Below are 12,320 nucleotides of genomic sequence, written 5' to 3' on the forward strand. Positions count from 1 at the left end.
AGTGGTCTAGCAGTTCTAGGTGCTCAGTCCGGAACCGCGCGACTGCTACGGTCGCAGGTTCGAATCCTGCCTCGGGCATGGATGTGTGTGATGTCCTTAGGTTAGTTAGGTTTAAGTAGTTCTACATTCTAGGGGACTGATGACCACAGATGTTAAGTCCCATAGTGCTCAGAGCCATTTGAACCTGGTTACAATTGACAAGACAATTCTGCCCTAACAAATTCCTCTTCTGGAACACACTGAAATGATTCTCCCTTCATTCTTACCCTCACAAAATGTCGTTTCTGGATGGACTATTTTTCTTTCCCTAATTGCTCCTGCCTTGGAATCTACTACTAGCTTTTCTTATTACCAAGGGGTGTCTGCCCTTGTAAATTTCATCTGACTTTTAGTTTTCAGTATACAAATTTTTATGACGGCATCCAGAAAACTCTCAGATGATGCACTATAAACCCCGTCATGATGACTTGGTATACTTGGGCACTTTGTTGCGCCATCTCACATCGATGGAGGCCAACGGCCTCTGTGCGCTACCACGGATTATGATTTCAGTACTTAATTAAAACTGAAATATCTCGCGATCCATAACTCTTCATCACTGTGCAGTTTTTACCTAAGTGTTTGGTACAAACACTTAAAATAAATGACCACATCCATACACCTTTTGTTTCCAACCTCTTTCTTTTGGTACTCAGTTCTTATGATTCAGGAAACAAGTACATCAGCAATGTATGTGATCAGTGAATGAACCTATCACTGCCATGTCTCAATTAGCTGTTCAAAGGGCATAAAGAGAGGTCAGTGACGTCCTGTATTTCTGTTTGAAGCATAATATTTTTAACATTGCCCCCATAGAAAGAAGTTGAGGGAAATGATATCTGCTGATTGAGGTGGCTAGGGAATTGAGCCACCTTTCCAAACCAACCGGTATGCAAATGTTTCAGTTTGGAACCCTTGAATATGTGGTCCCCAGTGTGGTGGTGCACCATTTTGCTGGAAAACGGTGGTTGGTTGAAAGTCATGTAGTTAGGGTGTACAACATTTGTAGTTATTGTATAAAACATTCTCAGACTTCCTGCTACATCAGTCAGAGTAAAACCTTAAGCTTTTGATGTACCTCCAACACCTTTGTCGGGAGCAACTGACAGTCAAAACTGCTGCTGTGGTGGGCTTATATATCAGCGTCTGATTGGTCAGTAATTACATAATGCTGCCACGGGTGGTATTAGTGTCTGTGCTGGTGGCACCACCACACCTGTAATAACATAAACATTGCAACGAATATCTCTGCCTCTTCTTTGCATTGAGAGCTCTCTTCCATACCCTCTAAGATCATATCTGCTGTCACAGTTGAAGTTCCTGTCACAATATCTGCTGTCACGGTTGAAGTTCCTGTCATAATTCTTACTCCTACAGCCACTTTAATTATAGAATCTCAGTATGTAGGAGCCTGACACAAAATATTTGTTTTGTCGAGTAGTATTTTGCATTTTTTGTGTGGTTGCACTCAGCAACTGCAGATTTCTCCAGTTCTTGATTTTTAATATGCCACTAATATTCTGCACAATGACTGAAAATGGTGCAGAACTAGCTGATGTAATTGCTACTGAACTCGCAAGGAATGTTATAAATGCCAGTGATCCTGAGACAGAGACTATCCTCAGTAGGTCTTAGCATCTCCTTTTTCTGCTTAAAGAGGTCAGAAAATATGTCTTACATCTTGTCTTCCCAGGACTCTTCCTATTTTTCTGGATGTAGAGCTGCAGAAAGGAAGGAACATATTCAGTAGCTCATCATGTGAATGCTCAGCATTTTCAAGTTTCCTTTATTGGAGAACACTGATCCATAGCTGATCTTTCGGAACATGTACTTCAGATGTTTAATTTCAGAATCTAAGTGGTTCTAGTCAAAAAGGGGTTTTGCTATGTGTACCATTTAAAAGCTGCTCTCTCCTGGACTGGATGATGAAAACTCTGGGCACTAAGATATAAATCATTGTGCATCAGATTGTGGTATGCTGAGTGGCTGAGGCATCCATCAGACTTTCATTGTACCGACACATCTAAAAATAGCACCTTCCTTCTTTCTCGGTCTGGACAGTGAACTGGATGTTTGAGTGCATACTGTTCATATTTTTAAGGATATGCTCAAGAGCTTTTACACTCTGTGGCCAGACTATAACCGTGTTGTGAGCATAATGGTAAAGTGAAGATGGATGAAGGGGAGCCAAATTTAATGTATGTTCCTCAAAATGTTCCATAAAAAAGTTGGCAACTGCTGGAGGCAGTAGAGAACCTGAAGCTATTCCATCCATCATTTCATAAAATTTATCGCCATTCAGTAAATAGGTGGTCATCATAACATGTCAGAACAACTTCATCGTTTCAGGAGGATAATGCTCTGCCAACAGTTTCAGTGTGTTCTGCACAGGAACTTTTGTACATAGTGAGTCCGCCACATCCACACTGAGTAAAACATTGTTTGGGCCATCTCTAATCTGTTAATTTTCTCAATGAACATCTGAGCGTTTTTGATGTGACATTCACAGCAGCCATCTATCGTAGTCATCAACTTACTTAAATATATGGCCAGTCTGTAGGTAGGAGAACCAATAGTGCTAACAACTTGCTACAGTGGAATACCTTCCTTGTGGATTTTATGTAATCCATACAGCACGGGAGGTCTAGAAGCTCTTGCTCTAAGATTTTTGAAGGCATCTTCTGGTAGTCCATAATTCTTCAGAGCTCCACCATTTTTCTGCTGTGTGACCGAGTTGAGTTCCATTTTAGGCATTTATACATGCTGTCTTCCCATAACAATGTCTTTTTGCTGTGATATTCAGCAGTATTAAGAATAACCATGGCATTTCCCTTGTCAGTCAGTTGCTCCTGAAGACGATAATAGAGGAAATCATCAAAAACTTGAGATTTTACTCTGAAATGACATGACAAGAAGTCCAAGAATGTTCTATACAACAGTGCCATCACAAAAGACTTCATTCTCATTTGCAGTTATTGAAGTCCGACCAAAGATCTTTGTTACACATATCATTACACTTTACATTCATCTTCTTTTTCCCCTGAACTTCACTAGTCAACATGGGAGTTTTCTAATAACCAGATTTTCTCATTTGTGTTTAGTTTCCCTGAAAGTTCAGAGGTTACCTCATCTCTGAGACACATTCAGTTGAGGATTGTTTCATTTGCAAATACTTGTTACAGCATTTAACTACAGACACTTTTTCTTTGTGGTTTATGATTTGGCTCCAGTGTCTGCAATAACTCCTCTTTATAAGAGTTCAGTCACAAAGTTTGATGTAGACCTTGTGCACTGTTGAATGTGGTAGCTTTTTAAGTGCCTCTCAACAGTAGAGGTAGACTTTCTGGGAGAACAATTGAAGGCTTGTATAATGCAATTGATGTTTTCCTCAGACACTACTACTACTACTACTACTACTACTACTACTTGCTTTATTGAATGTTGCCTCCATAAATTTCTTATGACACACACAATGTGACGGAGATCTCTCACATTGAGTTCTGAAGTTTCACTGAGTTGACTGCTCCAATTTTGTTTCAGTAAACCATAATATTTCTGTGCATTCTTTCATTCATTCACACATCCTGTTCTGTAACTCCCATCACAAAGGAGAAACTTCAGAGACATTACCATATCAAATTATACATTAATAGAAACAAACACTGCTGGATAATTCTGTAAATAACTAACAGCAAATTAGGACTACCACTAATCTAATCAAATATGTATTTGTGGTAATTACTTTGCGAAAGTATGTTAGGTGCTCTCAATCGGCACTACCTGTGATGAAATCAACATTGAAAACTCTATATGCAATCATTTCCCCAATTTCTGCCAACAAGGAGAGGTCCCCAGTAGTGGGATGGACTATTTGAAACCGTCTATACGACAAAGTAGGTAAAGGATGCAGGTATTGCACCCTGCAGCCATCACCTGTTTTTTTATGTCTAGTTCTGTAAGACCAAATTGAGGAGCAACATAAAAAGTACTAATAAGTGAAATAAAATGTTTGTAAATCCTAAAAGATGACAAGCTATAGGTTTATATAAACCAATCACAATATAACACAGGAATCAGCTTAATTTTTCAAGGAGCTCTTCAACAGAATAGGAGTGCTCCTTGAGGAAACACTTAAGTTTACATATGAAAGCACATGGATTACTGCTAAGATTTTTGTATCCTTGTGGTGGCTTATTGAAAATGGATGCAACATAATACTGTACGCCTTTCTCCACAAGAGTCAAGGAGGTGCTATCCAAATGCAAATAGGATTTCTGCCTAGTATTAACTGAGTGAAAGCTGCTAATTCTTGGGAATAAGCTCATATTGTTAACAAGAAATGGCATTAAATAATTTTATCGCAGAAGAAGCTGGGTAGCCTGTGGTGTAGTGGTTATGATACTAAACTGTTGCATGGAGGGTCGTGAGTTCAACAGTTACCTGAACTGAACAATTTTAATTTCTATATTTGGTTTGAGTACTTTCTAGAAGTATCCACAAATGTCAAGAATCATTGTATTGGAATGTTCTGTAGCTGAATATATACTGTATGTGTTATGGCCACAGGCAGTTCGCTCCACACTCTTGTATGTGCAAGAGCTGAATAAACCTTCATTAAATGAAGTTAGTGTTCGTCATTCATCTAATTACACCTTCTTCTATGTGACATTATTCTGGTGGAGACGCTGGGTATTGGAACTGGTGATAGCATTATCGACAACACAGTGGCTCCCATCAGGCCAAGACAGAGCTGCCGTTTATGTGGTGAGAAACCGGAGATCAAGCCATATTCAACAGGTCACAATCTATCAGAGACAGAAGAAGAAGAAGAAGAGGCCATTGCGATGACAGCAGCTGTGTGCCACCACATGAGAGATCCTTCTGGGTTCTCTGGTGATGATGGCCAAGATCCAAACAAGTGGCTGAAGGTATATGAGTGTATGGCCAAATTTAACAAATGGGATGACACCGTGAGTTTGGCTAACATATTTTTCTACTTGGAGGGCACTGCCAAGTAATGGTATGAGAACAACGAGGAGAAGTTCACAAGCTGGGAAGTATTCCAGGCGGAAGTGCACAAGTATTTCGTCGACACACGACGACAGAAGTGCAAGGCTGAAGATAAACTAAAGTGCAGGGCACAGCGTCCAGGAGAAACTATAGTATCCTACATTCAAGATGTCTTGGAGCTGTGTAAAATAATGGATCCTAGAATGAAGGAGGAAGATAAGGTTGCACATCTCATGAAGGGTGTTGCTGAGGACATGTATCAAGCCCTATTACTGAAGGAGGTTTTGACAGCAAACGACTTCATAAAATGGTGCCAGTATATCGAGACAATGCATCGAAAAAGAATTACATGCAAGAAGTTTAAACAGCTTCCAAATGTCATATCGATGTCTGTGATGGAGGAAGAAACTGATTTCACAAGTATTCTTCGTCAGATAGTGAGAGAGGAAGTTCAGAAGGCACTTGGATTGCACGGCAAGCAAAAAACTGAGACGCTTCGAAAGGTGATAAGTGAGGAAGTGGAACAGACATTGAACCCACTCTCTCATCCTTCATTTCCATTTAAAATGATGAAAAAGTTGAGACCCAAGCAGAGTTGCATTCCTACAATGCTACATGAGGAACCTGTTTGGGCACCAAGGAAGACTGACATCTGGAGGACCTAGCATAACCAACCAGTATGTTCCCACTGAAGACGAGCAGGACATGTAGTGCGCTACATTGAAAAAAGCAGTGGATATCTGATGACACCTGCGCCAGAAGACAGCAGACCAATCTTAGCCGACGCCAACTCCGGGACGACGAAGATGAACAAGAAGATGAGGGTACAGGACGACGCAGGTCACCATCACTTCAAGCTAGCCGCTGAAGAGGACACTCCCCAACACACTGATCGAGGTCTACATCGCCGTTTAGATGCTCCAACCGATCACCTAGCCGCCGCAACCTGGAAAACTAAAGGGTGCGACATTCCTTGGAGGTGAGCCCGCCGAAGAGAAAAATCCTCCATCATTATAGGAAACTACATCAATATCCTCATGGATGGCCAAGCAGCCCAAGCTCTTGTGGACTCTGGAGCATCATATTCAGTCATTTTGGAGAAATACGGTTGCTAGTTGCAGAAAACGATGTTCGTCAACAGCAAAACATCTCTGCTAAAGGTGGCTAATGGGAAATACGTAAAACCTACAGGAAGATGTATCGTTCATGTGGGTATAAGTGGTCATACACAGCCCTTAGAGTTCATCATCTTACAAGAGTGTAGTCATGATGCCATTCTTGGATGGGACATTTTTAAAGCTTCTCAGGCAATTATAGATTGGTCGCTTGAAGATATGCTAGCTGAGATGAGATACTGTGGACAGGAAGATACGCATCCGAGTGTGTGGAGACTGTGTAAGCTGGATGAAGTGATCATTCCTGCAGTCAGCGCTAGAAAGGTAAACTGTCACTTGGCATGCCATGCATCAACCCATGGATCTTGTAAGAGAACTATACCACTGAAGATTAACTTGGTCATCCCATCCTCTGTCGTCTCGTTTAAGAACAGATTCGGTGAATTGTGGATAGTTAACTGTCGCCAAGAACCGGAGATCCTTCCAAGATGCATGTGTGTAGCAAACACTGAGCCGTTAACTGAGGAAGAGCTGAGTGTCATAGAAACCTCCCATGCCAAGTCTGTGGGCGAACTAGTGCTACCACTATGAGACAAGATCTTCTAGCTTGACTATCATCAGATCTCACTAAGGTACAACAGAAGAAGCTACTTGCCATTCTTCAAGAGTTCTCTGAATGCTTCAGTCCACAGGTGAAGAGCAAATTAGACAAATCTATGATGAAGCACTGGATTAGCACTGGAGACCACCAACCAATAAACCAGAGAGCATACCATTGTCAGTAACAGAATGTCGAATAATTCGCGACAAGATAGAGGAAATAATGAAGAATGATGTCATTCAGCCTTCGCAGAGCCCATGGTCATCACCACTGGTCCTCATCAGGAAGAAGGGTGGCAGTTGGCACTTTTGTGTTGATTACAGGAAGCTTAATAAGATAACTAAAAAGGAATTGACGACATACTAGATTGTCTGATGGGGGCTAAGTTTTTCTCAACCATGGACATGTACTCGGGATACTGGCAAATCGAAGTAGATGAGCCTGATCATGAGAACATTGCATTCATCACTCCTGAGGGCACGTATGAGTTTAAGGTAATGCTGTTTGGTTTGTGTAATGCACTTATCTTAGAAGAAAGATTAAGGAAAGGCAAACCTATGTTTCTAGCATTTGTAGACTTAGAGAAAGCTTTTGACAATGTTGACTGGAATACTCTCTTTCAAATTCTAAAGGTGGCTGGGGTAAAATACAGGGAGCGGAAGGCTATTTAGTATTTGTACAGAAATCAGATGGCAGTTATAAGAGTCGAGGGACATGAAAGGGAAGCAGTGGTTGGGAAGGGAGTGAGACAGGGGTGTAGCCTCTCCCCAATTTTACTCAATATGTATATTGAGCAAGCAGTAAAGGAAACAAAGGAAAAATTTCGGGGTAGGTATTAAAATCCATGGAGAAGAAATAAAAACTTTGAGGTTTGCCGATGACATTGTAATTCTGTCAGAGACAGCAAACGACTTGGAAGAGCAGTTGAATAGAATGGACAGTGTCTTGAAAGGAGGATATAAGATGAACATCAACAATAGCAAAACGAGGATAATGGAATGTAGGTGAATTAAATCGAGTGATGATGAGGGAATTAGATTAGGAAATGAGACACTTAAAGTAGTAAATGAGTTTTGCTATTTGGGGAGCAAAATAACTGATGATGGTCGAAGTATAGAGGATATAAAATGTAGACTGGCAATGGCAAGGAATGCGTTTCTGAAGAAGAGAAATTTGTTAACTTCGAGTATAGATTTAAGTGTCAGGAAGTCGTTTCTGAAAGTGTTTGTGTGGAGTGTAGCCACGTATGGAAGTGAAACATGGACGATAACTAGTTTGGACAAGAAGAGAATAGAATCTTTCGAAATGTGGTGTTACACAAGAATGCTGAAGATTAGATGGGTAGATCATATAGCTAATGAGGAGGTATTGAATAGGATTGGGGAGAAGAGAAGTTTGTGGCACACCTTGACTAGAAGAAGGGATCGGTTGGTAGGACATGTTGTGAGGCATCAAGGGATCACCAATTTAGTATTGGAGGGCAGCATGGAGGGTGAAAATTGTAGAGGGAGACCAAGAGATAAATACACTAAGCAGATTCAAAAGGATGTAGGTTTCAGTAGGTACTGAGAGATGAAGAAGCTTGTGCAGGATAGAGTAGCATGGAGAGCTGCATCAAACCAGTCTCAGGACTGAAGACCACAACAAAAACAACAACTACAACAACAATGCACCAGCAACTTTTGAACGGATGATGTATAATATTCTAAGGCACCTGAAGTGGACGACGTGTTTTTGTTATTTAGATGACATTATAGTGTTCTCAGAGACATTTGATGAACATATAAAAAGACTGATGGCCATTCTTAAGTGTCTCCAACAAGGCGGACTGAAATTTAATCCAAGAAAGTGTCTCTTTGGAGCAAAAGAAATCAAAATATTTTAACACCTTGTGTCAAATGAAGGTGTGCGGCCAGACCCAGAAAAGGTGAGATCTATAACGGAATTTCTTATTGCTAAAAGTATTAGAGACATGAGAAGCTTCCTTGGATTATGTTCTTATTACCGTCATTTATCTCTTTGGAGCAAAAGAAATCAAAATATTTTGACACCTTGTGTCAAACTAAGGTGTGCAGCCATACCCAGAAAAGGTGAGATCTATAACGGAATTTCCTATTCCTAAAAGTATTGAGATGTGAGAAGCTTCCTCGGATTATGTTCTTATTACTGTCTCTTTATCAAAGACTTTTGTATCAAAGCCATGCCACTCCAAGAGATGTTAAAAGCTGATGCTAAATTTATCTGGGGTGGTGCTCAACAAGATTCTTTCAATGTGCTGTGAAAAGCTCTAACAACTGACCATGTACTTGATCTGTATGATGAGAGAGCACCTACAGAACAACACACAGATGTAGCGGGTATGGGATCAGTGCTGTTCTGGTGCAAATTTTGGATGGAAAAGAGAAGGTTATAGCCTATGCTTCTAGGACACTTACAAAATCTGAGAGAAACTACTCAATTACAGAAAGAAAATGTCTTGCTGTGATCTGGGACATGTGCAAATCTCAACAGTATCTCTATGGAAGGCCATTCACAGTTGTTACAGACCATCATTTATTTTGTTGGTTGACAGGTGTTAAGGATCCAACAGGATGACTCGCTAGGTGGACACTACATCTTCAAGAGTATGACAATACCATAGTGCACAAAAGTGGAAGAAAATGCCAAGATGCCAACTGTTTCTCAAGAAATCCTGTGCAAGACCATCAAAACTTTGATGAAGATAGTTACTGTCTCGCTCCACTCCAGGATCTCTCTGCTGAGCAGAAGAAGGACGCCAGGATATCTCAAATTATGCTTGCCTTAAATTGGTCGGAGGATGTGTAAGGACAATTTAAGGTAGTTAATGGATTACTTTGCAAGAAAAACTTTGATCCATTTGGAAAGAGGGGGCTACCAGTTATTTCTAAACACATGCACTTAGATGTTCTACAGAAATTCCATGACACACCTGAGGTTGGACATTTAGGATTTATTAAGACATACAATAGAATCCACAAGAGATTTTTCTGGCCAGGTTTATTTAGGAGTGTCCATCACTATGTGTCGCACTGTCGTGAGTGCCAAGGAGAAACGCAGTTCCTCAGAAATCACCTGGCTGTGACTCATACCAGTTCCACCAGCTGAAACGCCTTTCTAGCATGTTGGGATTGACCTCCTTGGACGATTTCCAACGTCTGCTAGTGGCAATAGATGGATTATGGTTTGCACTGATTATTTGACACGCTATGCCATTACAAACGCCATGAAAACAGCTGAAATTCATCATGGAAGACATTGTATTAAAACACGGTGCCCCGAGGTCGTTCCTTACAGATCAAGAGAAAGTTTTTAATCGAATCTTGTGACAGAGATAAACCATCAGTGCAACATTACTCATCACATGACGACTGCCTACCATCTGCAAACTAACGGGGTTACTGAATGTCTTAGTAAGACCTTAACAGACGTGGTATCAGTGTTTGTCAATGTTCAGCAGAGCAACTGGGATGAGGTGCTACATTTCATGATGTTTGCCTACAACACCGCCAAACAAGACACCACAGGATTTACACCATATTTCCTGGTGCGTGGGCGTGAGGCGACTACGACAATGGACACTGTGTTTCTGTTACATCCTGATGTCATGGACGACAACTACATCGTCCAGGTGTTACCAGAGCTGAGGAAGCTCAGCAGTTAGCTAGACTCCGCACACTGCAGGCTCAAGAAAACGATTGCCAAAGGTATGACACAAGCCATCGCCCTGTTGCCTACCAGCCTGGTGACCTCGTCTGGATCTTCACTCCTGTTAGGAAGGTTGATCTCTCTGAGAAGCTCCTCAGGCACTACTTTGGACCTTATAAGGTTGTACGACAGTTGTCTGATGTTACTTATGAAGTTAAAGATTTTGAGCCCGACAAAAGACGATGAAAGATCAGAGATACGGTCCACATCTTTCAAATGAAGCCCCATAAGGATCCTGCAACCCAGGATAAATTTGAAGCTCCAGTGACAGGCAACAAGCAGAAAGGTGATGAAGAGCGTAGTGGCAGAACAAGTTGTAAGAAGTTCACCGCCAGGACGAGAATCAGTCATCAGGAGTTGGAGTATGCAGGACCGATGACTCGTTCCCAGAGTAGGAGTACTTAACACCGAGATGCTGTTCTCTTAAGGAGGGAGCAGTGTCGCAGAAGAAGCTGACAAGGGAACCTCCCCATCGCACCCCCCTCAAATTTAGTTATAAGTTGGCACAGTGGATAGGCCTAGAAAAACTGAACACAGATCAATCAAGAAAACAGAAAGAAGTTGTGTGGAACTATGAAAAAAATAAGCAAAATATACAAATTGAGTAGGCCATGCGCACATAAACAATACTGCTGTGTGTGCCTGTGCAGCTTCACAAAATCATAGAATCTTTTCACAAAGTATTTCACTTGCCGAAAACCAGACACATCTAACGATTGCGCAAGAGGTGTACAACCTGGAGGAATGGTAATCACATCTACTCCCACACTAAAATTGCACAGTGCCTGGTCCTTCTGTCCTGTATAGCTGTCAAGGAGATAATAATTGCCTGAAAATAAAAAATTAAACTTTTCACTCGAGGGATGACTTGAACCAAGGACCTCTCGTTCCGCAGCTGCTCACGCTAACCACGGGACCACGGTGCTCCTGAGTTCACACTATCCTTGATGTTGCCTATCTTGCACACAGACTACTCAGTTTGTATATTTTGCTTACTTTTTTCATAGTTCCACACAACTTCTTCCTGTTTTCTCGATTGATCTGCGTTCAATTTTTCAAGGCCTATCCACTGTGCCAACTTATAACTAAATCTGAGGGGGGGTGCGATGGGGAGGTTCCCTTGTGAGTAGCACCGTGGTGTAGTGGTTACGATACTAAACTGTTGCATGGAGGGTCATGAGTTCAAAACTCACCTGGACTGCACAATTTTAATTTCTGTATTCGGTTCGAGTACATTCTAGAAGTAGCCACAAATGTCAAGAATCAGTGTATTGGAATGGTCTGTAGCTCTATATATATACTGTATGTGTTCTGGTCGGAGGCAGTTCTCTCTGCGCTCTTGTATGTGCAAGTACTGAATAAACCTTCGTTAAGTGAAGTTAGTGTTCATCATTCATCTGATTACACCTTCTTCTACATGACAATATATATATTGCGAGGCCAGTTTCAGAATAGCTGGACTAATAAACAGGGGTTCACAAACTTTCACCATTTATTGCCCGAACTGCCCGTTTCTGAGCCAAAAATACTCTTTGAGAATGGGAAGAGTCACCCCAAAATATAATACCATACATCATAAGCGAATGAAAATAAACAAATTAAACTACTTTCTGTGTTGAATTATCACTTACTTCAGATAGTGTTCTAATAGGAAAAATGGAAGCATTAAGTCTTTGAAAAAGATCCTGAACATGGTCTTACCGCAACAGTTTACTATATATCTGAACACCTCAAAATTTGTGCTGTTCACTCTCACTAATCATATGCCCATTCTGTGTAATTGAAATGTCAATTTTGTTGAATTATGTGTTAGAAACTTAAAAACTGAG

This window comes from Schistocerca cancellata, chromosome 6 (assembly GCF_023864275.1).
Source record: "Schistocerca cancellata isolate TAMUIC-IGC-003103 chromosome 6, iqSchCanc2.1, whole genome shotgun sequence".
Lineage (NCBI taxonomy): Eukaryota > Metazoa > Arthropoda > Insecta > Orthoptera > Acrididae > Schistocerca > Schistocerca cancellata.